The sequence below is a fragment of the Anomaloglossus baeobatrachus genome, chromosome 12 (genome assembly GCF_048569485.1).
Source record: "Anomaloglossus baeobatrachus isolate aAnoBae1 chromosome 12, aAnoBae1.hap1, whole genome shotgun sequence".
NCBI classification, from domain to species: Eukaryota; Metazoa; Chordata; class Amphibia; order Anura; family Aromobatidae; genus Anomaloglossus; species Anomaloglossus baeobatrachus.
In genome coordinates this window covers 146,132,445-146,160,387 of record NC_134364.1, presented here as the reverse complement: position 1 = coordinate 146,160,387, position 27,943 = coordinate 146,132,445, and the positions used below count along the sequence as shown (strand labels likewise).

The following is a 27,943-nucleotide window of genomic DNA, read 5'->3' as shown; positions in this document are numbered from 1 at the left end:
GGATCGGTTCTCCAAAATGGCTCATTTCGTCCCTATGGCTGGACTGCCCTCTGCCCAGGAACTCGCTGACGCCTACATACAGCACATCTTCCGCTTGCATGGCTTTCCATCACACATTGTGTCCGACAGAGGAACTCAGTTTACCTCCCGCTTCTGGAGGGCTCTCTGCAAACATCTGGGAGTGACTCTGGACTTTTCTTCAGCCTACCATCCTCAGTCGAATGGCCAAGTGGAACGAGTCAATCAGATCTTGACCTCCTTCTTACGTCACTACGTTAACGCCCATCACGACGACTGGTCCACGCTTCTTCCTTGGGCTGAATTCTCCCATAACCACCACGTCAGTGAGTCCTCCTCCAGCTCTCCCTTCCATGTCATTTACAGACTTCAGCCTTCCGTCCCATTACCTGTATCCTCTTCCTCGGATGTCCCTGCTGCTGATGCTGTAGTCCGTGACTTTACAACAATTTGGGACTCTGTCAAGACGTCCCTTGCACGTGCTTCCCTGCGGATGAAGAGACACGCAGACAAGAGGCATCTGGATCCTCCGTGTTTCTCTCCAGGAGATCTGGTCTGGCTTGCTTCCAAGTACGTCCGATTGAAGCTACCATCATACAAGCTGGGCCTCGCTACATCGGGCCGTTTAAAGTCCTCAGCAAAATAAATGAGGTTTCCTACAAGCTGCAGCTCCCGGCCACGATGAGAATACCCAACTCCTTCCACGTCTCCCTGCTCAAGCCAGTTGTCCTTGGTCCCTTCTCCGCTGCTGCCAGTTCTGCTCCTCCTCCTATTGCTGATGATGACATCTATGCGGTAAGGTATATCGTGGCCATGAAAACCGTACGGGGCCGACAGTTCTTCCTGGTGAAAAAAACAAAACTGAATATTCCAGTCCATATTAATCATTACAGACATGGAGAGTCTCCAAATATACACTAAAAAAACCTACATTGACCTCCATATAATATAATTATGCTCACTTATGAACAGACAATGATAGTATTTATTTTTGAAAAATTTATTTATATAGTTCAAAGGGATACAAAAAAGTGCAACACAAAGTGCAATGTGCATAAAAACATGTGCTGATAGTCAGGGCAGCATGTCAGAAAAGGACAGACTGAAATGATCAAAAAAGCCTTGCAAGGTATGAGTATACAAACAGTGTATATAGTCAGAGTTCATACAATATGAGCATAAAAATGAACACCCAATTATATCACAGTAAAACATCAAAAAGCAGCCTAGATAGACCCATATGGTGGTCACATAGGACCAGGCACAGAACAGGAGTATATAAAGAGTGTATAAAATCCGAGTTCGTGCAAAATAAGCACAATAATGAACAGCCGAATACATCATAATAAAACTCCACAATTGACCTAAATAGACATGCTTATCTGGGAGCTACCAATAGATAAAGACACATAACAGTGAAAAGTACGGTAGCCCACCAGGAACACTCATTTGTATAGTCACCAAGATCATACATAATGTGCAAGGGTTACACCAGGGAGGTATGATAGCCCACCAGGAAGAAAAGTTGCAGCCTGCCTGATATGCCGCCCTGCACCTCAGACGCGTTTCGCCACCCGCTTCATCGGTGAGGTGCAGGAGTGACAATCAAGGCTGCTTATATCGTAGGGAGCATTACTCACCATCCTATTGCGGCGCGCCCTGAAGAACCGATTCCCATCCTCCAATGCGTCCGGCGTTCAGGAAGCGGGCCTGCGCATGCGCGCATCCCCGCACCCATGTGATCACCGGACACAGAGGGGAGGAGCAATCAGAGCTCCATGCGCGCACAGAATGGTGCCAAATCCACCATATTTAAATGGGGCAAGCAGAAGGGCAATAGCAAAACCAGGATAACAGTATCAATTATAAGTAAACATTATTTATATGCCGCCGATCCCGATATGTAGACACTGTACAGTCCGTTGTTATCCAGATGATGTTAAAGTCATTGGTCCATAAACCTCCTCTTGTCCCAACGTTTCCAGCATAGAAAAATACAAGCAGCCATGACTGAAACAAACAATATATTAAAAGAATATGTTAAGAAACTTAAAACGACACATGGTAAACAGTCATGAAAAGCCCCCTAAAACTAAATCCAATGCAGACCATGAGCTAGATGTTTAATCACAATAAAAATGGTTTAAAGCTGATCATATCATTAAGGCCTTTGGGTTTTATTGTGTCTAGGGTTATAATCCATCTAGCTTCCTTCCTATGGATGGCATTTTTCAAATCACCCCCTCGCGCACCAAGATAGATTTTGTCAATCCCTCTAAATCTGAGTAGGCGCCAATTGCAGTTATGCTGCTCCTTGAAATGTTTAGGGATATTTTTCAATAGCATGATCTCTTCGGGTTTTGTAATTTTAGCCGCATTTCTCACATCCCGGATATGCTCCAGGATGCGGACCCGGAACTCCCGGGTCGTCAGGCCCACATAAATGAGGCCGCAGGGACAGGTTGCCCAGTAGATGATGCCAGAGGAGCGGCAATTGATATGATGTAAGATCTTATATGTATTTACATGGGACGAATCCCAAAATTCTTCTGCTCGATCCATTTGTGGGCAAGCCCCACAGTCCCCACAGGAACGTGAGCCCCATCTGGGACCTCTACTTATCCCAAACACATTTCCGCTTTTCGGGATATAATGACTTTTGACAATCTGATCTTTTAACGTCTTGGACCTCTTCGGTGTCACCGCAGGTCTGGGGGTAAGTATATGGGACAAATCACTATCAGTAAGCAGCACAGACCAATATCTCCCAATGATAGCAGACATCTCCCTCCACTGTGCGTGGTAGGGCGTGATGAAACGAACCGTATCATCATTTCTTTTTGGGCGGATGTTTAGTAGGGCATCACGCGGGGTATTCCTTGCTCGGATATACCCATCATGTATGATTTTATCCTTGTAATGCCTCACTCTAAAGCGTCTTTTTAGATCTTCAGATTGTTGTTCAAAGGATTTATCATCAGAGCAAACCCGTCGGGCCCGCAAAAATTGCCCAGTTGGTATAGAGCTAATCACCTTAGTCGGATGTGATGATCTGGCACTTAGAAGTGAATTCACTGCCGTGGTTTTGCGAAAAATGTCGGTGCATAGTGTTCCATCCGTCCCTTTTGAAACTCGTACGTCCAGATATTCAATTTTTGCATCACTGTAAACATAGGTAAGTTTAATGTTATTTGTGTTGACGTTGAGTCCCTGCATAAATACATCCAGCTGATCGATGTCCCCCTGCCATATCAAAAAGATATCATCGATGAAGCGCAGCCACATATGGACTGCGCCCATCCCAGATGTTGGAAAGCACAGGGACCGTTCCCAATAACCAAGAAAGAGGTTTGCGTATGAGGGCGCACAAGACGCCCCCATCGCAACTCCCCTCTCCTGGAGATAGAACCGGTCCCTGAAAAGAAAGAAATTATGAAATAAAACAAATCTGAGTAAAAGCAGGAGGAGATCGATCAGCTGGGCATCCAAATCAGTAGATCGTAAGAAAAAATCAACGGCAGCAATACCATCTTCATGGGCTATAGACGTGTATAATGACTCCACGTCAGCTGTTACCATGATGATATTAGTCTCAAAAGTGATGCCCTCAAGACGATTCAGAAACTCCGTGGAGTCCCGAATGTACGAGGGAAGGGCAGTAACCAACGGTTGCAGATAATAGTCTAGAAACCTGGAAACAGGCTCACATAAGCTGCCATTTCCGGACACAATTGGTCTACCTGGTGGACAATCAATGTTTTTATGCACCTTAGGCAGGAAATATATGGTCGGGATAACTGGATGTTCCACCAAGAGTCCCTCAAAAATAGACTTGGGTATAATGTTTCTCTCAAAGGCCAGGAACAGTAAGTCATGCAGCTCATTTTTATATTTAACTAATGGACTTGACTGCAACCTGGTATAACAAGAGGTATCATTGAGCTGGCGGAATGCCTCTGCTTCATATTTGTCACTAGACCAGAGAACTATATTACCCCCCTTGTCGGCCTGCTTGATTACCACATCTTTCATATTCTTAAGCTCTTTGAGTGCCAATCGTTGTCTATAGTTCAGATTGTCATGGGTGCGTTTACGTGGCAAGCACCTAAACTCTTGCGTCACTAGTTTAGTGAATAATTCAATTGCCGGACAGGCCGACAAAGGGGGGAATACGGTAGATCTCTTTTTGATAAAGGCAGGAAAGGTGGATAGACTAGCATCCTCCTGCTCAGCCAGTAGCGACTCCAATGTCCTCACTGCTTCCAAGTCTTCAACTGCTAAATCTGGGTATAATCCCATATCCCTTTTCAAAAAATATTTTTTAAAAATCAATTTCCGACTGAATAGATTTAAGTCTTTAATAGCAGTAAAGACATCAAAGTCCGCCACAGGCGAGAAGGAGAGACCCAGTCTCAAAACGGCTAGTTGGTCTTCTGTTAAGATTTTATCTGTAAGGTTTATTACCTGTAATGTGTCAGTCTGATCAGCAGGTCTCTTGGCCTCCTGACGCTGTTTCTTCCTTGCATAGTTTCTGGTCACCATTCTGTTGCCGGAAAAGTTGTTATAGTTCTGGCCTCTAAAGGGTCCTCGGAATTGTGATGACCCTTCCCCAGATGAGATGGAATCAGTGTTCGATTGTGATCTGGAATGACCTATTGATCCTGCCTTGAAAAATTTATGCTGATGCCATTTAAATACATTCCCATTCTGGTAATCCTCAATATCGCGTTTAAACTTCTGTGCTTTTTTCTGCTTAATATCGGTCTCCCACTGCTCAAATTCCTTGGTAAGCTCTTTGTCAAATGCAGCGAGATTAGCTTCAGATATATTTTGTTTAAGCTCCATATTGACCTTCTCAATTTCTACCTCCAGCTCAGTCAGTCTTTTTTTATCAATGCCAATAAGTAATTCTAACATTGTCCGTGAACAGAGCTTACACGCCTCTTCCCACCTACTTTTAAAGACATCATCCTCAACCACAAAGGCTGGGAATGTCTGAATCCGCAGTCCCCTTGGGACAATGTCCCTACTTAGGTACTGCTCCAAAGAGGCCTTGTTCCACCACGTCTTAGTACGCTTAAACAATAAGTTTTTCAGTTTTACTTGTAGCTCACGGTGCTGCATTGGAGGTGAGGGACAGTTCTTCCTGGTGGACTGGGCAGGGTATGGTCCTGAGGATAGGTCCTGGGAACCCCGGGAGAATGTGGGTACTCCCCTGATACGTGCCTTCCTGTCCCGGTTGCGGGGAGGGGGGCGTGGGGGAGGGGGTACTGTCACGCTCCCCGGGTCCCCTGTCACACTCTCCGGCTCCCCTGCCACGCTCCCCGGCTCCCCTGCCTCGCTCCCCGGCTCCTCTGCCAGGCGTCCCCCGCTCCACAGCCTCCATGCCCCATCACCTGCGGTCCCCAGGCGGCCCGGTCCCCGCTCCCGGCACCCGTCGGCAGCTCTCCTGCCTCCTGTCCACCGCTCCCTGCTCTGGCTTCTGGCACCCGGGCCTCGCGCATGCGCATTAGGGCGCGCGCGCGGTCATTGACCCTCTCTTAAAGGGCCAGTGTCCTCCAACAGGATATTGTAGAATCAGGTACAGGGTATATAGGGGGATCTTTTCCAAGTGGGCGGGGCCTGTTCTTCGTGTTTTGCTAAGCTAGGAGTCAGGTCTCCTTGTGTCTTGTGGTATACTTACCTTTCTATCTCGTAGAGCCGCTCCTGCCTCGCCAACCGGTCCTGACGATACCCGAACCCCGAACGGTGACTGTCTGCCATCCCGTCAGTTCATACCATCTCCGATCCCTGTGGTGACCCGTCTTCTCGCTCCGTTGGTTCTGGACTCTGCCTGACGTCATCTCGGCCTCCGAACCTGAGCTCCGTCACCAGGACTACCTTCAGTGACTCTGTGGTCCCAGGGACTTCTACACTCCACTCCTCTGAACGGACTGTCCTGCTACCCGTAGTGCTCCGGCTACCGGGCACCTTGCCTTCGGTGAGGTGTTCAGCCCAGTGGATCCACCTTCTGGGTCTGCCCGTCCACCTGGCTCTAACAGTAGCCACCGGTCCCTGTGGTGGCTGGGCCCCAGCCGGCTCTGCTGCGGGCCCTCCCTCCAATCTGCCTCTCCGGAGGTGGCAATTGCGGAAACGGTAACGGTAACACAACTTATTTACAAACCACTAACGTTTGTGGTTGCCCTGCAAGTTCACGGGCTTGTCCATAAGGAGTTCCTTATGCCAAACAATTTCAATCGGTCCCCACGGGGACAACGGTGCCGGCAACGGCCGGTTTTCCAAATCACGGTAGGACAATCAGGTAACTGTTCGGTTCCATTTACTTATCATTTTCATCCTTTTCAACAACTTTCAAACAGACTTTCTCCCCCCCTTTTAAAGGACTGTTTCCCTCTACCTAAGTGGGGGTCTACCTAGGTTGGGACGGGTGGACCTCCGGGGTCCGGTGTAAGTAGGGCTGGGCAGTGGGGTAGAGGGAACAATCAGTTCCTCCTCCCTGCTATCGTGTGGAGCAGGCGGAGACATAGGGGAGCTGGGTACTGGTTCATCCCTGGGCACTGGCACTGACTCACGGTTGACCGCTTCCATCACTTCTTCATCCACGGGTTGTGGGAACAGTATCACTGGAAGAATCACCGCGCCGTTCTGTGTAGGCCAGTCCGCTGGGAAGTCTCCCATTGCAGTGTGGATCACCTCTTTTGCCTTTTCTGCTGGTAGCGGAACCGGTACTTCAGCAGCCGCTCTTAAGGCTGGTGGGCACCTTTTCAGATGGTCCCGGGAAACCTTGGCCAAAGTGCCCCCTTGGTCACGACTGATTTGGTAGGCCTTCCCATCTTCCCATCCTGTGGGCTGTATGACGTACGGGTTTTGTTCCCATTGATCATCCAGCTTGTGGGTTCTCCTCTTCCGCTTCAGTACGACATCTCCGGGCTGAAAAGGGCCAGCAGACGCCTTTTGATTGAAGCGCTGCTCCTGCAGTTCCCAACTCCGACTCAAGTTCTTCTCAACATATTCTTGAATCTGCCGGTATTGTACCCTCCGCCGAGTTTCCCATTCAGCTGTCGAAGGGAGTGCTTCTGGGGCCTCCAATCCCATTTCCAGGTCCACCGGCAGTCGGCCGGGGCGAGCCCTCATCAGATATGCTGGGGTGCACTTCGTTGAGCTGGACGGGATGTTGTTGTACATATCGACCAAGTCGGGTAGCTTTTCCGGCCACAGGTTCCGCTCTTCCAGCGGTAACGTCTTGAGGAGTCCCAGGACCAAGTGGTTCATTTTCTCACACATGCCGTTGGTCTGGGCATGGTAAGGGGTGGTCCGGATCTTCTTACAGCCGTACAACTGGCAGAACTCATGGAACACCTCTGCTTCAAAAGCCGGGCCTTGGTCAGTAAGCACCTTTTCTGAATATCCATGTGGTCGGCAGAAATAAGCCTGGAACGCTCTAGCGGCAGTACGACCAGTTAGGTCCTTGACTGGGACAACCACCATGAATCTTGAATAGTGGTCTACTATGTTCAACGCGTAGGCGTACCCACTTCGGCTGGGGGTGAGCTTGACATGGTCCAGGGCGACCAGCTCCAGCGGCTGATGTGTGATGATCGGGTGTAGGGGTGCCCTCTGGCTGGCCTCGTCCTTCCTCCTCAGCGTACAAGGACCGCACACTCGGCACCAGGCTTCTACCGACTCCCGCATCCCACTCCAATAGAACCGCTCTCTCAACAGCATCTCCAGCTTCTTCCATCCGAAGTGTCCGGCACCATCATGGTATGCCCGCAAAACGGTGGCCACATCAGCTTGGGGAATAACCAACTGGCAGATTTTCTCATGAGTCTTCGGATTGATCAGCTCACGGTACAGCTTCCCTTGATGTAGATACAGCCATTTCCGTTCCTTCCAGAAGCGTTGGGCTTCAGCTGGGGCGGCAGGGTCCATTCCAACACCGCCTTGTTCCACCAGGGTCTTGACGAGGCGGACAGCCGGCGCCTGGTTTTGAGCTTCCTGCCACTCCTGATTGGGCAGTGGATCCAGGTTCACCTGTTGTTGGTGGACATGTACCTTCTCCGTTGGTAGCTGGTGAAATGCAGGCAACTCGATCTCTTCGAGGTCGTCATCCTCGCACCCTTCTTCTGACAAATGGGGCATCCGAGAGAGTGCATCAGCATTAATGTTGACACGACCAGCTCTGTACTTGATTGTGAAGTCATAGTTGGCTAGCCTAGCCACCCACCGCTGCTCCAACGCGCCCAACTTGGCCGTGTCCAGGTGAGTCAACGGATTGTTGTCCGTGAAAGCGGTGAATTTTGCTGCGGCCAAGTAGTGGCGGAACTGCTCGGTGATGGCCCATACCAGTGCCAGGAGCTCGAGTTTGAAGGAGCTGTAGTTCTCAGGGTTCCTTTCGGTTGGCCGGAGTTTTCGGCTAGCATAAGCAATCACTTTTTCCTTCCCGTCCTGGACCTGGGACAGGACTGCCCCCAATCCCACATTGCTGGCGTCCGTGTATAGGATGAATGGGCAGCCGTAGTCAGTGTACGCTAGGACCTCTTCTCCGGTTAAGGCCGCTTTCAGCTGGCAGAAGAATTCTTCATGCCTTTCTTCCCACACTAGTGGGGCTCCGATGAGTCTACCACCTTTGGTCTGTCCCATGAGGAGATCTTGCATGGGAGCAGCCATCTTCGTGTATCCCTTGATAAAGCGCCGGTAGTACCCCACCAGACCCAGAAACTGCCTTACTTCCCTCACTGTGGTTGGTCTCGGCCAGCCTTGGATGGCAGTGATCTTCTCAGGGTCGGGGGCGACACCTTCTGCACTCACTACATGCCCCAGGTACTGCACTCTGGGTTTCAGCAGGTGACACTTGGAGGGCTTCAACTTCATCCCGTATTTAGCAAGGGACGCGAACACCTCGGCCAGGTGCTCCAGATGGGCTTCATACGTCTGGGAGTACACAATCACATCATCCAAGTATAACAGGACGGTCTCGAAGTTCAGATGTCCCAGACAGCACTCCATCAGCCGTTGGAAGGTTCCAAGGGCGTTGCACAGCCCGAACAGCATACTATTGAATTCACAGAGCCCCATTGGGGTGGTGAAGGCGGTTTTCTCCCGGTCCTCCGGTGCCACTGCCACTTGCCAGTACCCACTGGTGAGGTCAAGGGTAGAGAAGTAATTTGCAGTTCTCAGTGCGGCCAAAGACTCTTCGATACGGGGCAGTGGATAAGCATCTTTATGCGTTATCTGGTTAATCTTCCGGTAGTCCACACACATCCGCATAGTGCCATCCTTTTTCTTGACCAGCACCAGCGGGGCGGCCCAGGGACTACAGCTGTCCCGAATAACCCCTGCCTCCTTCATGTTCCTCAACATTTCTTTGGCGCATTGGTAATGCGCAGGGGGAATAGGCCTGTACCTGTCTTTAATAGGGGGGTGCTCACCGGTGGGGATGTGGTGTTGGACCCCTTTAATCTGCCCAAAGTCTAATGGATGTTTGCTGAAAACTTGCTCATACTCCCGCACCACCCTGTACACCCCTTCTTTGTGATGTGTAGGAGTATCGTCAGTGCCCACGTGTAGCTGTTGGTGCCACTCATTTGACTCCCCTTGGGGCGGGTGAGTGCTGGTAGTAGGTGGAGAGACTGGGGGAGCTGCCTCATGGATCGTGTGGGGATCTAGGGTGAGCAGCTTGGCAAGGGTGGCATACCGGGGAAGTCTGACTTCTTCCTCCCTACAGTTCAGCACCCTCACGGGCACTCTCCCCTTCCTTACATCTACCACCCCTCGGGCGGCCATTACGGTGGGCCAGTGTTCGGAGGGCATGGGCTCTATCATGCTCTATCATGGCAGGGTAGTCACGCCCCTGAGGCCCTACTGCTGCTCTACACCAAATCATCATCTCACTCCTAGGGGGTACAATCAACGGAGCAACATCCATCACTCTCACTCCACCAATCTCTCCTCCTGTTGAGTTTACATGCTGGCGGTACATCAAGGCTCGAATCTCACGCTGCACAGCTCTCTGTCGGCTCCCCGCCGCCGTGGCGGCCAGCTGCTGCAGTAGGGCCAACACGTCACCCATACAGTGCTCCATCACATTGGTTCCTAGCACTATCTTCGGGTTATAGTCACTGGGTTCATTCATGATCACAATCATACCCTGGTGTTGAAGTTCAGCTCACCCCACTGTCATAGCCACTTGTTTATACCCCACTTGGGTCAAGGGGAGTCCATCAGCAGCAATCAGTGTTATACTAGTATCTGGGGGTGCCAGCTCGTCTGTCCCCCAATACCGCTGGTATAGTGTGTATGGTATGGTGGTTACCTGTGATCCAGTGTCCAAGAGAGCCATCACCGGTATGCCGTCCACAGCCACGGGGATGATGGGCCGGGCACCGATATACCGGTCCCGCCAGTCTGGGGGGCCACGGGGTTCTACTCCTGAGGATTGGCCCGTGGCCCCAGGGGTTGCTCGTTTAACGGGCACTGTCGGAAGTAATGGCCAGGCTTGTTGCACTTGTAGCAGGTTGGAGGTCTGTTCCGTGGGTTGTTAGCACCTCTCCGCTGCATCCAGGGAACATCCTCAGGGCTGTCGGCGAGCTGTATCCCGGGTGGAGGCTGGGATCTGGTCAAAGGTTGGAGTGCAGCGAGAATCGTGGTGAGGTCTCCGTCCATGCGGCGGACCTGGGCTGCCAGTTCTTCCATTGTGCTGCTGGGAGCTGCAGGCCTTGAAGAGGCTGGTGGAGCAGGGGCCACCACGACGGGGGCTGTCTCAATGGGCCACGGGGCTGGCTCCGAGATTTCTGAAGCTGGGGGTTGCAGTGCTTTAATGGCCCGTTCCTTTAACACAGCACAAGTCCACATCAGGGTGTTCCAGGGCCCACAGCCGGAGCTGTTTGCGATCCTCAGAGTACCTCATCCCCTGCACAAATTGCTCTACTAGCATCTTGTTGCTGTCCGCCTCATTGATAGTGTCTACCCGCTTTAGGGTGCGAAGAGCGGTTTACAGGCGTAAAGCGTAGTCCCGAATGCTATCCTCAGCTCAGCTTCGGTACGGGTCTCAAAGGCAGTCTATAGCTTCTCAAATATGGTGGCTAGAGAGAGCCGGTCCCCCTCGGCCCAGGTCTCCGCTTCCTGCTCAGCCGCGCCGGTTAGCTGGCCCAGCACTACCGCTGCACGTTGCTTATCAGTCAGGCGGTACAATTCCAAAAGCGGATTAAGCTTTTTCCGGAAGACCTGTAAAGCGTCAGGTTTCCCATCATACAGCGGTAGCCAGGTAGCTCCGGGCGTATAGGGCAAGGAGAACGGCATCCCCTGAGTGAGAGCGGGGGCCATAGCACCTCCCGCCAGCACGGCCGGGACCTGGGCAGGCCCATTCCCATCCACGGGTGCCACTGCGGCTGCGACCACCACTCCTCCAGCGGCTCCGTCGGGCGCAGACATCTTGTTTACGTCCCCCTTAGCTTCTTTCCGGCCCCTCCTCTATCGGGGCGGGGTTTTGGCCTTCGCGCCTCTGCTACTCGAGAAGACGCTCGAGCGGGAACTCTTCGCGCCAAAGATGGCGGCTTCTGAAATTTTTCGGCCGGACACCTCCGGCGGTCACAAGGCGCACCTCTACCCAATGGCAGAGCGGTAAGATCCTGTTCGTGACGCCAAGTTGTCGCGGGCGGAGGAGGGGACGCTGCGCTCTCCCACTGCTCGGGTCCGGCTGCCGCTGCTGCTGCGGCCTGCTGCTGCTCGGTGGATCGAGCGATGGGCCGGATCCCGGGGACTCGAGCGGCGCTCCTCGCCCGTGAGTGAAAGGGGTTTGGTTTTTGGGATAGTTTATTGTCCGTGACGCCACCCACGGTTGTGGTGATTGTGTGGACACCACCGCTGCTCTGTCTGGGGAGCCTGGGAGTGGTGGTATGGAGCAGCCAGTTGTTGATTTGCCCCTCCGTGGGTAGGGGGTTTGGTGGTCCCGGGGCCCAGTGATGGGGTTGGGATGGTGGACAGGCGTGTTATGGGGCCTGTGGAGGTGCAGGGGCGCCCGGGCAGCGCTGTGCCGCACGGCACGGAGGTACTCACTCAGCCAAAAGATGATGACAAAGTTCTCGGTAAACAAACGGCTGGTTGGACGGGTCCCTCGGACGGCTACGGTGCTGATGTTCCCTGCAGTTAGCGGTGACGGTCTCTTCCCTGCACCTATGTATAGTCTGTTGGTAGCGATGGATTCCCACCAGTAACCCGCTCCCCGACCTGGATGTGAGCCAGAGGAGCCCCTCTCTTGCCCGCAGGCGCTGGCCCTGGGAAACTGGTGCCTTGGCGGTGGCGGTGTCTCCCCTTAACGGTCGGACTGTTGCCTTCAATCGGGACTTGGTTGTTGGGAGACCCAGTGGTCCCCTTCACTGACGGATTTGGCAAATTATGGTGACTTCTAGCCTTGCCGGGATCCGAAAGGCCCCTGCCCTGGTGCAGACTGTTCTTTGTATACCGCTCCGGTACCGCCGGGTCACCACCCGCCCACGGTCCTTTCGGCAACCTCCGAGCAATCTCTCCTGCAGACGGTCACCGCCGTCTGCCAACCTTGCTGTCTCAGTCCGGGGCACACACCCGGACCAACTTCAGGCTTCTTGCTGTCACTTTTCTCTTTTCACTTCTCTCACTTTCCTCCTTCTCCTTCACTGTTTACTCCTCACTCCAGCTCTGCCTGAGCTAAACTCCTAAACTAGACTGCCTGGTTTTCCCGCCTCCAGGGCTGTGAACTCCTCGGTGGGCAGAGCCAACCGCCTGGCCCACCCCCTGGTGTGGACACCAGCCCCTGGAGGAAGGCAACAAGGATTTGTGTTTTGACCTTGGTGTTCCTGCAGGGAATGTGGGGTGCATGTGGTGTTGTGACCTGTGACCCCTGGCTTGCCCAGGGCGTCACATATACATCATAACGTATTTCAGCAGGGCTCTGCAGTGCTGCCACAGATGCTGCAACATGTGCAGATTCCAAGTCCTGCGTGTCGGAACATCGCATTTCAGGGGTTTAACCGCCAGACCTTAAGACTTCAGGAGCGATGAAAGTTGTTGAGCTGCTGGGTGCGAACGATGGAATTGAGCACATAGCGAGCGTGCCCGCTGTACAAGGCCATGTAGGCCGGGATGTTGTTTTAAAAATTGCTGGAGAATCAGATTAAACACGTGAGCCATACAAGTCACGTGTGTCACATTGCCCTGACGAAGGCCCGCAGCCATGTCTGCATCATTGCCGCACTCCGCTGTTAAATCACCACCGGAGTCCGCTACGTCAATTTGTACTCCTGTCGCAAGGTGACAACGTGTTCCTTTCGTGCATAGTGCTGATGATGGGAGAGGAGTCGACGCCAGCGGCGCAGGTGGACGCAGGTTATGGTCACCCACTGGGCTGCATTACCTTGACAGATGCAGAAATACTGGCTGAATACAGGTGGTGGGTATCTCATAGATGAAGTACCATCATTCAGCTACAACCAATGGGAAGACACCACACCCTTTTTTTAGGCCCATCCTGTCTGCAGACCACTGCCAGACATAGCTATGAACCTCTGGTTACTGTTACCCCCAGTTCAGTTTTATGATTTTGTGTGCTTGTTACCTGACTACTTTTCCTGCTTGCTGTTTATGTACCTTGTTGGCCGATTCGCATTTCATCTCTGCTTGTTTTCTGATTAAGTCCTGTCCCTCCCATCCTGTTCCTCTTCCTCAATTAATGTTTTGACCCTGCATGACTACTATTCTCTGGAACTGCAGCCTTCCACAGGTATTGATCAACTTGGGCCCTGTGTCATTCAAAATCACTGTATAAGGGCTAAAGTGTTTCAGGGTTCTGGGGGTCCAACTTGGTGAGTTGCTTACCTCTAGCCTATCCTTTACAGCCCGTCTGAGTGTGTCGATCCAGGCAGGCATTACACCATGCCCTCGACAGAAGGACATGTAGGCCGGGATAGTGTTTTAAAAATTGCTGGAGATTCAGATTCAACACGTGAGCCATACAAGGCACGTGTGTCACATTGCCCTGAAGAAGGGCCGCAGACTGTTTTGCATCATTGTCGCACCCGGCATTCCCTGGCTGCTGGTTGAGTAGAGACAACCAATTGATGAAACTCGGTCTCACTCTACAGAGCTTTCTTATTTGCATACTTCCCAGGGGGCAATGCTCTAGAATCACTGCGTTGAGAAACACGTGATGGTGTCTCCGCAGTGGATATGTTGATCTCCCTAAGGTCAACAATGCTTGCTTAAGTAGTCTTATACTAGGCATTGCCCCCACTAGCCAGATTCCTACTCCACACTGATGAGGGGCAAATACCCCGAAACGGCTGTCTGTGGATGGATACCATGTTTGGTATAGGTGGTCTCCTTGACTGGAGACTGCCCTTCCCGTGGTTGTTCCTTCCCGGTGAAAGACCTGGCTAGTTTCCTGCCAGCGTTGAGAAACACGTGATGGTGTCTCCGCGGCTTTCTTATTTGCATACTTCCCAGGGGGCAATGCTCTAGAATCACTGCGTTGAGAAACACGTGATGGTGTCTCCGCAGTGGATATGTTGATCTCCCTAAGGTCAACAATGCTTGCTTAAGTAGTCTTATACTAGGCATTGCCCCCACTAGCCAGATTCCTACTCCACACTGATGAGGGGCAAATACCCCGAAACGGCTGTCTGTGGATGGATACCATGTTTGGTATAGGTGGTCTCCTTGACTGGAGACTGCCCTTCCCGTGGTTGTTCCTTCCCGGTGAAAGACCTGGCTAGTTTCCTGCCAGCGTTGAGAAACATGTGATGGTGTCTCCGCGGCTTTCTTATTTGCATACTTCCCAGGGGGCAATGCTCTAGAATCACTGCGTTGAGAAACACGTGATGGTGTCTCCGCAGTGGATATGTTGATCTCCCTAAGGTCAACAATGCTTGCTTAAGTAGTCTTATACTAGGCATTGCCCCCACTAGCCAGATTCCTACTCCACACTGATGAGGGGCAAATACCCCGAAACGGCTGTCTGTGGATGGATACCATGTTTGGTATAGGTGGTCTCCTTGACTGGAGACTGCCCTTCCCGTGGTTGTTCCTTCCCGGTGAAAGACCTGGCTAGTTTCCTGCCAGCGTTGAGAAACACGTGATGGTGTCTCCGCGGCTTTCTTATTTGCATACTTCCCAGGGGGCAATGCTCTAGAATCACTGCGTTGAGAAACACGTGATGGTGTCTCCGCAGTGGATATGTTGATCTCCCTAAGGTCAACAATGCTTGCTTAAGTAGTCTTATACTAGGCATTGCCCCCACTAGCCAGATTCCTACTCCACACTGATGAGGGGCAAATACCCCGAAACGGCTGTCTGTGGATGGATACCATGTTTGGTATAGGTGGTCTCCTTGACTGGAGACTGCCCTTCCCGTGGTTGTTCCTTCCCGGTGAAAGACCTGGCTAGTTTCCTGCCAGCGTTGAGAAACACGTGATGGTGTCTCCGCGGCTTTCTTATTTGCATACTTCCCAGGGGGCAATGCTCTAGAATCACTGCGTTGAGAAACACGTGATGGTGTCTCCGCAGTGGATATGTTGATCTCCCTAAGGTCAACAATGCTTGCTTAAGTAGTCTTATACTAGGCATTGCCCCCACTAGCCAGATTCCTACTCCACACTGATGAGGGGCAAATACCCCGAAACGGCTGTCTGTGGATGGATACCATGTTTGGTATAGGTGGTCTCCTTGACTGGAGACTGCCCTTCCCGTGGTTGTTCCTTCCCGGTGAAAGACCTGGCTAGTTTCCTGCCAGCGTTGAGAAACACGTGATGGTGTCTCCGCGGCTTTCTTATTTGCATACTTCCCAGGGGGCAATGCTCTAGAATCACTGCGTTGAGAAACACGTGATGGTGTCTCCGCAGTGGATATGTTGATCTCCCTAAGGTCAACAATGCTTGCTTAAGTAGTCTTATACTAGGCATTGCCCCCACTAGCCAGATTCCTACTCCACACTGATGAGGGGCAAATACCCCGAAACGGCTGTCTGTGGATGGATACCATGTTTGGTATAGGTGGTCTCCTTGACTGGAGACTGCCCTTCCCGTGGTTGTTCCTTCCCGGTGAAAGACCTGGCTAGTTTCCTGCCAGCGTTGAGAAACACGTGATGGTGTCTCCGCGGCTTTCTTATTTGCATTCACTCTACAGAGCTAACCGTCCACAACTCCTCAACAGTGTCTCACATTTCCCCTACATTTCAAAGCAAACATTTGACCGACTGATGGCCTTGAGCTTTGCTGCCAGCATAGTAAGGAGGGGTGTGGGAATCCTTGGGCGCAGTTACAAGGAAGGGTGGCCTGACCACACAGGGTTTGGGCTGAGGTGCTGGACCAACACGAGGTTGATGAAGCAGAAGCAGTGGAGGAACTTGTACATACAGAGGAAGGATTGACACACAACTCGTGGGGACGGAAAGACTTGTACAGCAGAACCTTCTCCATCTCTCACCATAGTTACCCAGTGCCCAATTAGCAACATGTAACTCCCCTGTCCATGCTTACTGTTCCAAGTATCTGTGGTGAAATGCACCCTGTCACACACAGAGTTTCTCAAGGAATCGGTGATGTTGTGTGCGACCTGCTGTGGTAGCGTGGACACCTCTTTCTTGGAGAAGGAATGGCGAATGGCCATCGGCTCTTGGGGCACTGCAATGGGCATAAGGTCTCGAAAATCCTCGGTGACAAAAGGGTGTAAAGGCAGTCTTTCTGTAGCCAACAAGTTTGAGATGCTGAAACTAAACCTCTTAGACATGTCATGCACTTCGAAAATCATGTAAAACACAGCGAGGGGACTCCAACCACCGTCTCCCTCGTTTCCACTAATTGGGCCACATACACCCCACTTGACTGGCATCAGTTGACCCCCCTTTTCAAGATGAAAAAGAAGCTTTGCATGAAGCACTCTCAAAAATACGGGTGCCTTTCGCCTCCCGTGGCTGACCCAGGGGAAGAAAATTCCTCTGAGAGCCATGACTTGTTCATCTTGGTTCTTTTAGAAACACAACGAGGGGACTCCAACCACAGTCTCCCTCATTTTCACTAATTGGGCCACACACACACACACACACACACACCCCAATTGACAGGCATCAGTCCAACCACCGTCTCCCTCGTTTCCACTAATTGGGCCACATACACCCCACTTGACAGGCATCAGTTGACCCCCTTTTCAAAATGAAAAAGATGCTTTGCAGGAAGCACTCTCTAAAATACGCGTGCCTTTCGCCTCCCCTGGCTGACCCAGGGGAAGAAAGGTCCTCTGAGAGCCATGACTTGTTCATCTTGGTTCTTTTTTCAAAAGCGAGGGGACTCCAACCACAGTCTCCCTCGTTTCCACTAATTGGGACACACACACACACACACACCCCACTTGACTGGCATCAGTTGACCCCCATTTTCAAAATGAAAAAGATGCTTTGCATTAAGCACTCTCAAAAATACACATGCCTTTCGCCTCCCCTGGATGACACAGGGGAAGAAAAGTCCTCTGAGAGCCATGACTTCCTCATCTTGGTGATCGTTAGTATGTCCACATTGTCAGTGGACAGATGCGTGTGCTAATCTGTCAGCATACCCCCAGCAGCACTGAGGACACGTTCCGAGAGAACGCTGGCTGCGGGACACGACAAGATCCCCAAGGCGTACGTGGTGAGCTCAGGCAATTTATACAGATTGGAAGCCTAAAATGAGCAGGGCTCAAGTTGCACAGTAATGGCATCGATGTTCCCTTGCATATACTCATACATCTGTGTCTCCTCCTCTTTTTCCTTGTCCAGCTGTTTTGTTTTCGCATGAGTATATGTCCTTGTCACTTTCCCATGTGTTTGTGTTGTGTTGTGAGTTATTTGTCACCTTTTGGACACCTTTGAGGGTGTTTTCTAGGTGTTTTTATGTGTTTGTGATTGCCTCCCATTTTTTCCTATGGGGTTCGAGTGGTTCGCCAAACCGGTTTGCCAAACCGAACGCGAACCAGACCTCGGTTCGGCGAACCGAACTCGAGCCGAACCACGACCGGTTCGCTCATCTCTAGTCAGGAGTTGGATGCGGAGGAGAACTGTCCTGGGGTCTGGAGCTGCAGAGCTCGTCCCAGGATCAGGAGAGAGGGAGTCTTAGGGCCATATGAAGTGCGCCATACACCAGTGGACTCTTTTCCACACCCAGTATATCGGTGTGGAGGGACTTGGCCGCATAGGGGACTGGCCCCTCAACTAGTGGAGAACTACAAGGTTCACCTAGCAAACCGGAGGCAGAGGTTACTGCAAGTAGCAAAGCCACATCTAGAGAACCCGGGGCGGGAAAAGTGGTCAGTTGAAGTTGAGGTTGAAGTTGAGGTTGGCGTTGAGGTTGAAGTTGAGTGGAGTTGAAGGAGGAGAGAAGTGAAGTCTGTGACAGTAACAGTCTGTCAAGTGGAAGTAGCAGTAGAAAGGCGCCGGGGACGAAGCCCCGGCATATTGGCTAGGTGGCAGACAGTGGACCATGTCTGACAGGAGATGGGAAGACGGCTGCGGGAGATCCGAAAAGCAGACAACCACCCACCGAGGGGGATAGGGCATCCACCAGGGCCCATAGATCCCAAGGGTCAGCGTCAGCAGGCACGATTCCCAACCAAAAGTATTGGGAGCGGACTCCCGTGTTCCACAATGGGAAGTCCACACACTACAAAACACAGTGCAGAGGAAAAGTGACAGACCACCAGCCTGGGTGTGGGACCAGAATACACCCGGCCGCGGTGGCCGGCCACCAACACCTTTGTTTACCGATTGGACTTGTGTGAAGTTATTTCAATAGTGAGTACATTGAAATTTCCTGGTTCGTCCGGGCGCGCCGGCCCCTGCAGCCACCATCCTCAGCAAAGAGACACTGAGCACTGGGGCATCCATCCCTACCCACGGAGGGGTTAACATCCAGCTGCCAGCCCATTGCCCCCGGGTGCTCCCCAGCAGCAGCGGTGGTGCTACATTTCACCACACACCGTGGGTGGCGTCACGAAATCCCCGTACATAAGCGTCCCCTTTTCATTCGAAGTGTCCGTGAGACCCCCGGGTCCGGAGACCCCTCGAGCCACACTGAAGATCCGGATCCGAGCAGCTTCGCTGGTGGCGTGGGGGTGGCACACCTCGAAACTTGGCGTCATGAACAGGATTCAAACCCATCCACCTACCTGGTGGAAGTGCGCCTTGTTCTGGACTGTCAGCGGTGCTCCACTGCAACCATTTTGACAAGCCACCATCTTGACGCCATTTTTGGACGCGAAAAACGACAACCCAGCGTCTTCATCCCCAAGAAAGGGCGCGAAAACGAGGCCCCGCCCCCTGGGAACGCGGGCGGAAGGGAGTGCTCCGGAGTCTGGAAGAAAAACCAGAGAGACCCGCAAACGTGTCGGATGACAGAGAAGTGGCGGCTCCCCCGCTCCAGTCGCAGGAGCGGTGGAGCCGGCGGTCCCGGCGATTACCCAAGTAATGCCAATCACCCTACCTTACGTGCCCGGTGCGGCCTGCTTGCCTCAGTATGATGGACGACCCAATGCCCTGCAGATATTCAAGAAAAAGATATGTACCGTTCTGGATACGTACGCCATGACCGGCAAGCAGCGCGCATCGGTAGTGTTGGGACAGCTAACTGGCGCCGCCAAGCAGGAGGTAGAGAACTGGGCCGATGCTGACCGGGCCTTGGTGACCACCATCTTTGACAAGCTGCAAGTTGCTTTTGAAACCCGCACGGAAGTGGAATTGCGGATGCAGTTTTACAACTGCTGACAGCGTCCTCACGACAGCATTCGGGACTACGCTTTGAGGCTGCAAACCGCCTTGCGTATACTGAGGCAGACAGACTCCATTAATGAGCCAGAGAGTAATAAAATGCTTGTAGAGTAGTTCCTGCAAGGGCTGTGGTCCGTTGAAGACAGCAAGCAGCTGCGTCTGTGGGCCCTTGAGCATCCGGACTTGAACTTTGCGGTCCTAAAGGATCGGGCCATTAGAGCCCTACAAACGTCCGAAGCTGTTGCCCCTGAACCATCACCTTGGCCGGCTGATACTGCTCATGTCTCGGCGAAAACCCCTTTGTTAGCCTTGGCGACACCCGCAGCAGCGCCCGGGAGTCCTGAGGAGTTATCATCGCAAGTCCAGTGCCTGAGTAAAGTCGTCGCCAGGACCCTCGCAGCCTTACAGCTGCCACCAAAGACCAAGCCAGCAGAAAAGATCTAGCTCGCCGACAGCCCGGAAGATGTCCCCTGGATGGAAAGGAGGAGCAACAACAACAACAACCGGTATGGACAGCCTGTTTGCTACAAGTGCAACAAGACCGGTCATATTTCCTGCCGGTGTCCTTTAAACGAGCAACCCCTGAGGCCAAGGGACAGTCCTCAGGAAATGATTCTAAAGGCCCAGCTGATTGGTGTGAGCGGTATGTCGGAGGTCACCTCATCATCTCCCTTGCTGTGGATGGTATCCCAATGTTCGCCCTTCTGGACACTGGCTCGCAGGTAGCGACAATGCCTTATTTACTATACAAACGTTACTGGTCCGATGATGAACTCACCCCACCTGATGCCGGCCTGACTATCATTGCGGCTAATGGACTTCCTATGACCCAGGTAGGGTTTAAGGAAGTGACTCTAAAGGTGGGGCGACTGGAGCTGAAGCATCAAGGACTCATTGTGGTACAGAATGACCCTAGTGATCGTAACCCGAAAATGGTCCTAGCGACAAATGTGATTGAGAACTGCATGGGAGAAGTGCTGCACTTATCACAACAACTATCTGCCACGGCAGGAGCGGGCCGGCAGAGGGCTCTGCAACGTGAAATCCGGGCCCTCCTGCAGCGGCAACAGGTGAACTTGTCAGGTGGAGAGATTGGTAGTGTGCGGGTGATGGATGTAGCGCCTCTAGTGGTGCCTCCGCGGAGTGAAATGATGATTTGGTGTAGGGCAGCAGTAGGTCCCCGTGGACAGGATTACCCGGCAAACTGGCCTTCCATAATGGCAGCCAGAGGGGTGATTGACGTCCGGAAGGGGAGAGTGCCCGTGAGAGTGATGAATTGCGGAGAGGAGGTTAGGCTGCCCCGTTACGCCACTATTGCTAAGTTATTCACCGTAGACACTGACGCCATCCAGGCGACAGCTTCCACCGTCACTGCAGGACAACCAGATAGCGACAGTTCACCAAAACAGCTAGAGGAGTGGTGTCAGGAACTACACGTAGGCACCGATTCCACACCTGCCATCACAAAGGAGGGGTGTTCAGGGTAGTGAAGGACTACGAGCAGGTATTCAGCAAACACCCGTTAGATTTCAGGAGGATTAAGGGGGTCCAACACCACATCCCCACAGGTACACATCCCCCATCAAAGAGAGATATAGGCCGATTCCACCTGGACATTACCTATGTGCCAAAGACATGTTGAGGAACATGAAGAAGGCGGGGGTCATCCGTGATAGTTGTAGTTGTGACGACATGGTCTCCGTCAGGGGTAAAATTTCTTAAAATTCAGCCAGACATGAAGATAGTTTGTTTATAGACAGGGGATAAGTCCCTCATTGTTTTTACAAGACTCTTCTTGACTCATGTAATTGTTTTGGCCACTGAAGGCCAGACACCTATTGTATTACGATGCGTTTGCTTGATGCGATTTAAGATTTAACTTAGCTGTCTCTCCCTCGTCTCTGCCATTGTCCATTATTACTGGGATATTCTGTATACGGCTCGAAATCTAGCCAATAAGAGCCCAGTCTTATCCACCAATTGTGAAGACCCCAATGGTCTGAATGGAGAGCTCAGGGGTATAAGAAGGAGGACTGTCCTTTGCCCAGGGAGACTCTTGCTACATGCTACCAATCTAGGATCTGCGGATCAGATTGGCAAGCCATAGCTGAACCTTGATTATAACACTAAATGGATTTCAGCATCGAATGCAAGGATTCGGCTGTGATACCAGAGACTACTTAAGGAAGAAACCAAGGTTAGGACAATCCAGTCACCGGACTACAGACTTTGCGGACCTCACCCAGCTTCCTAAATCTGTCGTTATTTCAGTCTCGGTGGGTGCCCGCCGAAAGCGGCGTGCTGCTGGATTGGAGTAAGTAGCCTTGGAAGCTCTGAGGCACAGACATTCTAATCCCTGGTGAGCCAGCAGAAGGGTGAGACTCTGTTGCCTGTTACATTTGTGTGTTTTGCTGGTTATGTGCCATTAATTGTTTGGGGATCCAATAAAGTCTTAATATTGTGATTCCCTCACCCTGTGTTGTCGGAGTAGTGTTCCGCCCATGGTTAAGGAGGTCGGGCGTTCAGTTGGGATGAGCCCTGGGCCATGCTGTCTTTCTAAAAGCGGCCAGATCAGCGGATGAGAGCACCCACTAACCCCCGTGTCTCCACAGTAGTCCCTGGGCAGCTCCGTTGGTCCTGCTAAAGAAGAAGGACGGCACTATGAGAATGTGTGTGGATTACAGGAAGATTAATCAGATGACTCACAAGGATGCGTATCCTCTCCCCTGTATTGAAGAGTTGTTAGCTGCGCTGAGAATAGCAAATTACCTCTCTACTCTTGACCTTACTAGTGGCTACTGGCAGATGTCCGTTGCGGAGGAGGACCGGGAGAAGACTGCTTTCGCTACCCCGATGGGCCTCTGCGAGTTCAACAGTATGCCGTTTGGATTGTGTAACGCACCAGGAACCTTTCAGAGGCTGATAGAGTGCTGTTTGGGACATCATAATTTCGAGAAGGTTCTGTTGTACTTGGATGATGTCATTGTCTACTCCAAGACGTACGAGGCACATTTGGAGCATCTGGCCCAAGTGTTCGAGGCTCTCTCCAGACACAGGATGAAACTGAAGCCCTCCAAGTGCCATTTGCTGAAGCCCAAAGTACAGTATCTCGGACATGTGGTTAATGCCGAGGGTGTGGCACCGGACCCAGAGAAGATTACAGCCATCCAGCGCTGGCCAAGACCTACTACAACCAAAGAGGTGAGGCAGTTCCTGGGCCTGGTGGGCTATTATCGCCGCTTCATCAAGGGCTACACCAAAATGGCAGCCTCCATGCAGGACCTCCTGGTGGGACAAACCAAGCATGGCAAGACTCCTGCCCCACCGTTCACCTGGGGTGAAGAGCAGGACGAATCCTTTCAACAGCTAAAGTCGGCTTTGACTGGAGAGGAAATCCTAGCCTATCCTGATTATGGTCTCCCGTTCATTCTGTATACAGACGCCAGCAATGTGGGCTTGGGTGCTGTCCTGTCCCAGGTGCAAAATGGCAAGGAGAAGGTAACTGCTTATGCAAGCAGGAAGATCCGGCCGATGGAAAGGAACCCTGAAAACTATAGCTCTTTCAAGCTGCAGTTCCTGGCACTCATCTGGGCAATAACAGAAAGGTTCAAGCATTACCTGGCTTCTGCGAAATTCACGGCCTACACAGACAATAACCCTCTGACCCACCTGGATACGGCGAAGCTTGGGGCCCTAGAACAACGCTGGGTGGCTCGGCTGGCGAATTACGACTTTACCATCAAGTACAGGGCCGGCCATAAAAACACCAACGCCGATGCGTTGTCCTGGATGCCGCACCTGCCTGATGGAGGGGTGGATGAAGATGAGTTGGAAGAGATAGAACTGCCTGCATTCCATCAACCTGACAGCATGAAAGATGAAAGGCCATACAGTGGTCAACAGGAGGCAGCCTTCAACCCATTACCCCACCATGGTTGGCAGGAAGCCCAGGATAAGGAGCCTGCAGTCCGACTGATCAAGATGCTGATCTCCCGAGCCTATTCCAGGTTGGGGCCCACTGCCCCGACAGAAGCACAGTGGCTTTGGAAAGAAAGGGACCGCTTGTACTTCAAGCAGGGCAAACTATACAGGGGGCTAATTAACCCCAAGACGCATGAGAAGGTCTGTCAGATAGTAGTACCGCAAGCGTATGTACCCGTGGTTCTGAAGGCTTATCATGATGGAGCTGGACACTTCGGCTGGAAGAAGCTAGAGATGCTACTAAGAGAATGTTTCTATTGGGTTGGAATGAGAGAGTCCATCAAAGCGTGGTGTAGAGATTGTGGTCCCTGTGTACTAAGGCGGGCTTTACACGCTGCGACATCGTTAGCAATTTCTAGCGATGTCGTGCGCGATAGCACCCGCACCCGTCGTACATGCGATATCTGGTGCTTGCTGCCGTAGCGAACATTATCGCTACAGCAGCTTCACACGCACATACCTGGTCGGCGACGTCGCTGTGACCGCCGAACAATCCCTCCTTCAAGGGGGAGGTGCGTTCGGCGTCACCGCGACGTCACTAAGCGGCCAGCCAATAGAAGCGGAGATGAGCGGGACATAACATCCCTCCCACCTTCTCCCTTCTGCATTGCCGGTGGACGCACGTAAGGAAATGTTTGTCGTTCCTGCGGTTTCCCACACAGCGATGTGTGGTGCTGCAGGAACGACAAACAAGATCGTATCTACAGCAGTAATGACATTATGGAAATTAACCACGTGACACAGATCAGCGATTTTTTACGCTTTTGCGCTCATTCATTGTCGCACCTAGGATTTACACATTGCGATGTCGCTACCGGCGCCGGATGTGCGTCACTAATGACGTGATCCCGACGATATATCGGTAGCGATGTCGCAACGTGTAAAGCCCGCCTAAGAAGAAAAGGTGGGACCAACCAGAAGGCCCCGTTGCAGCCAATTGTCACCCACCAGCCGCTAGAACTCATCGCTCTGGACCACGTCAAGCTCACACCAAGCCGTAGCGGGTACACATATGCCCTCACCATCGTAGACGACTACTCTAGGTTCATGGTGGTGGTACCCGTCAAGGATCTAACGGCTCGCACAGCAACAAAGGTCTTCCAAGCGTACTTCTGCCGGCCACATGGCTACCCGGAGAAGGTGCTTACAGATCAAGGCCCTGCCTTTGAAGCGGAGATCTTTCAGGAGTTCTGCCACTTGTATGGGTGCAAGAAGATCCGCACCACGCCCTACCACGCCCTACCACGCCCAGACCAACGGGATGTGTGAGAAGATGAACCACCTGGTCCTCAACCTCCTTAAGACCTTGCCCCTCGAAGAGCGGAACCTGGGGCCCGCAAAATTGCCTGATCTGGTGGATATATACAACAATATCCCTAGCAGCTCCACTAAACGCACACCTACATACCTGATGAGGGTGAGACCTGGAAGACTGCCGGTGGATCTGAAATTGGATGTTGAGGTGCCTGAGACCATCCCGCCAACTGCAAATTGAGATGTCAAGCGTCAGAGGCAGTATCGTCAGATCCAAGAGTATGTAGAGAAGAAACTGCGCCAGAGCAGGGAAAGACAAGAGCAGCGCTTCAACCAATGAGCCCAAGCTGCCTCCTTTGAACCAACAAGTTGGATGACCAGTGGGAGAAGACCCCCTATGACTATGACTGACTATGTTATCCAGCCCGCTGATTGGGAGAATCAAAAGATGTACCTTGTCAGTCGTGACCAGGAGAAAACTACGGCCACTGTTTCCAGGGACCACCTGAAAAAGTGTCCAGAGCCCTTGAAGATGGTGGAGAAGGTTCCAGCTCCCACTTCGGTCGCGGAGAAGAGAAGAGAGGTGATCCACACTGTAATGGGTGACTTTCCAGCTGACTGGCCCATGCAAAATGGAGCGGTGATTGTGCCCGTTATAATGTTCCCACAACCCGTGGAAGATACAGAGCCAGAGAGACCTATCAGCAATACCCCAACACCTGCGCCACGCCCCCTTCGGTCCCCACCAGCTGTACCTGACACTAGGAGTGAGGAACCCGTAAGTCAACCTACCCCGCCAGTCTCAGGTGAGGGCATAGGGTTAAGAAGGTCCACATGCCCTAACTTGGGTCGGCCACCGCTCAGATACAGGAAAACTGTAGTCTAGTGAGTGGTGCCGGCTTGTTGTGTATATAGTCTTGTGTGTGAAGATGAATTCCAATTAACCGAATACCCCAACTGATTAGAAAAGGTAGTGGCTCCCGGCTACCTCAGTTGTTTGCATTTCCCGTTAAAAAGTTTTACCGTTTAAAATGGACCACGGCTGAGAACTGGCAGGCCAACCCAGAAACTTTTGGGCCTTGTAAATATTCCCTATCCACTTTCTTGTTCAGCACCAGCACGGCCTCTGGAGAGGCTGATTGGAGGAAGGGCCTGCGGTGGAGTAGGCCGAGGCCCAGTCACTAACCAGACCAGTGACTACCCTCCAGGCCAGAGGTCCCCGGACTTGGGGCCCGTGACAAGGACTGCCGGGTAAGGAACTTTTTACCCGGCCCGTGTGGGCGTCACCCGTTCCTGGACTTGGGAAAAGGGGTGCGCACCAGTGCTTAGCAGTGGCACCAGGGGGCAGGTTGTTTTGGGTGGCGGGTGCAATGAGAAGGTGGTCCGTTCCATTCCGTCCTGCAACGCTTAAGTTTGTGCCTCCCATAAAGGGATGAAAAGTTTGTTTGTTGACATTACTGTTGTTATCCCCTTTTTCTATTTTTCAGTTCCAGGAAAAATAAACGTTGGTGGTCTGTATTAAACCAAGGGGAAATGTGACACCCTGGCACCGCCAGGTGTCGCACACAGAGTAAGCCCCCGCATAACACCTTCCCACAAAGGTTTACACCAAAGCCAACCAAATCCTAGTCACCCCCCCCAGGGTAGGACAGGCACTAGTGGTCGGGACCAGGCAGATGGAGAATGCCCACCTAGGGGGTCTAGAGAACCAGGGGAGGGAAAAGTGGTCAGTTGAAGTTGAAGTTGAGGTTGGAGTTGAGGTTGGAGTTGAAGGAGGAGAGAAGTGAAGTCTGTGACAGTAACAGTCTGTCAAGTGGAAGTAGCAGCAGAAAGGCGCCGTGGACGGAGCCCCGGCATATTGGCTAGGTGGCAGACGGTGGTCCGTGTCTGACAGGAGACGGGAAGACGGCTGCGGGAGATCTGAGGTGGACCGGGGCAGGGTTGGAGCCCGCCAGTACCGAGACCGGAGAACCGACCCGGAAACCATGCACAGAGGGGGTACTTGGACCCTGAAGCCAGAACCAGAACCAACGGCCTAGCTAATTAACCAATTGATGGCAGGATTATAGGTCCTGTCCCAACAAAAGTCCCAAAAGCAGACAACCACACATCGAGGGGGATAGGGCATCCGTCAGGGCCCGTAAATCCCAAGGGTCAGTGTCAGCGGGCACGGCTCCCAACCAAAAGTATCGGGAGCGGACTCCCGTGTTCCACACCGGGAAGTCCACACACTACAAAACACAGTGCAGAGGAAAAGTGACAGACCACCAGCCCGGGTGTGGGGCCAGAATACACCCGGCCACGGCAGCCGGCCACCAACACCTTGGTTTACCGATTGGACTTGTATGACGTTATTTCAATGGTGAGTACATTGACATTCCCCAGTACGTCCGGGCGCGCCGGCCCCTGCAGCCACCATCCTCAGCAAAGAGACACTGAGCCCCGGGGCATCCATCCCTACCCACGGAGGGGTTAACATCCAGCTGCCAGCCCATCGCCCCTGGGTGCTACCCAGCAGCAGCGGTGGTGCTACATTTCACCACACACCGTGGGTGGCGTCACGAAATCCACGTACATAAACGTCCCCTTTTCATTCAAAGTGTCCGCGAGACCCCCGGGTCCGGAGACTCCTCGAGCCACACTGCAGATCCGGATCCAAGCAGCTCGGCTGCAGGCGTGGGGGCGGCACACACCTCTGAGGTAACATTACCTGGGGAGCTCAGCACTGATACTGGCATCTCTAATGTAACATTACCTGGGGAGCTCAGCACTGACAATGGCATCTCTGAGGTAAAATTACTTGAGGAGCTCACCGCCGACACTGGCACCGCTGAGGTAACATCACCTGAGGAGCTCATCACAAACACTGGCACCTCTCAGGTAACATTACCTTGGTAGCTCACCGCCGACACTGGCACCTCTGAG

General features: G+C 52.4%; 1 long non-coding RNA gene across 1 annotated transcript in view; it reads right to left on the bottom strand.

Annotated features, from left to right (window-relative positions):
* Positions 1-1,377: 1,377 nt before the first annotated feature.
* Positions 1,378-27,943, bottom strand: part of LOC142258032 (uncharacterized) — a 63,789-nt gene continuing 37,223 nt past the window's right edge. The window contains exons 2-3 of the long non-coding RNA XR_012727701.1: positions 3,052-3,181; positions 1,378-2,028 (exon numbers count right to left, since the gene is read on the bottom strand). This is a non-coding gene — a long non-coding RNA (uncharacterized LOC142258032). The remainder of the gene's footprint in view (positions 2,029-3,051; positions 3,182-27,943) is intronic.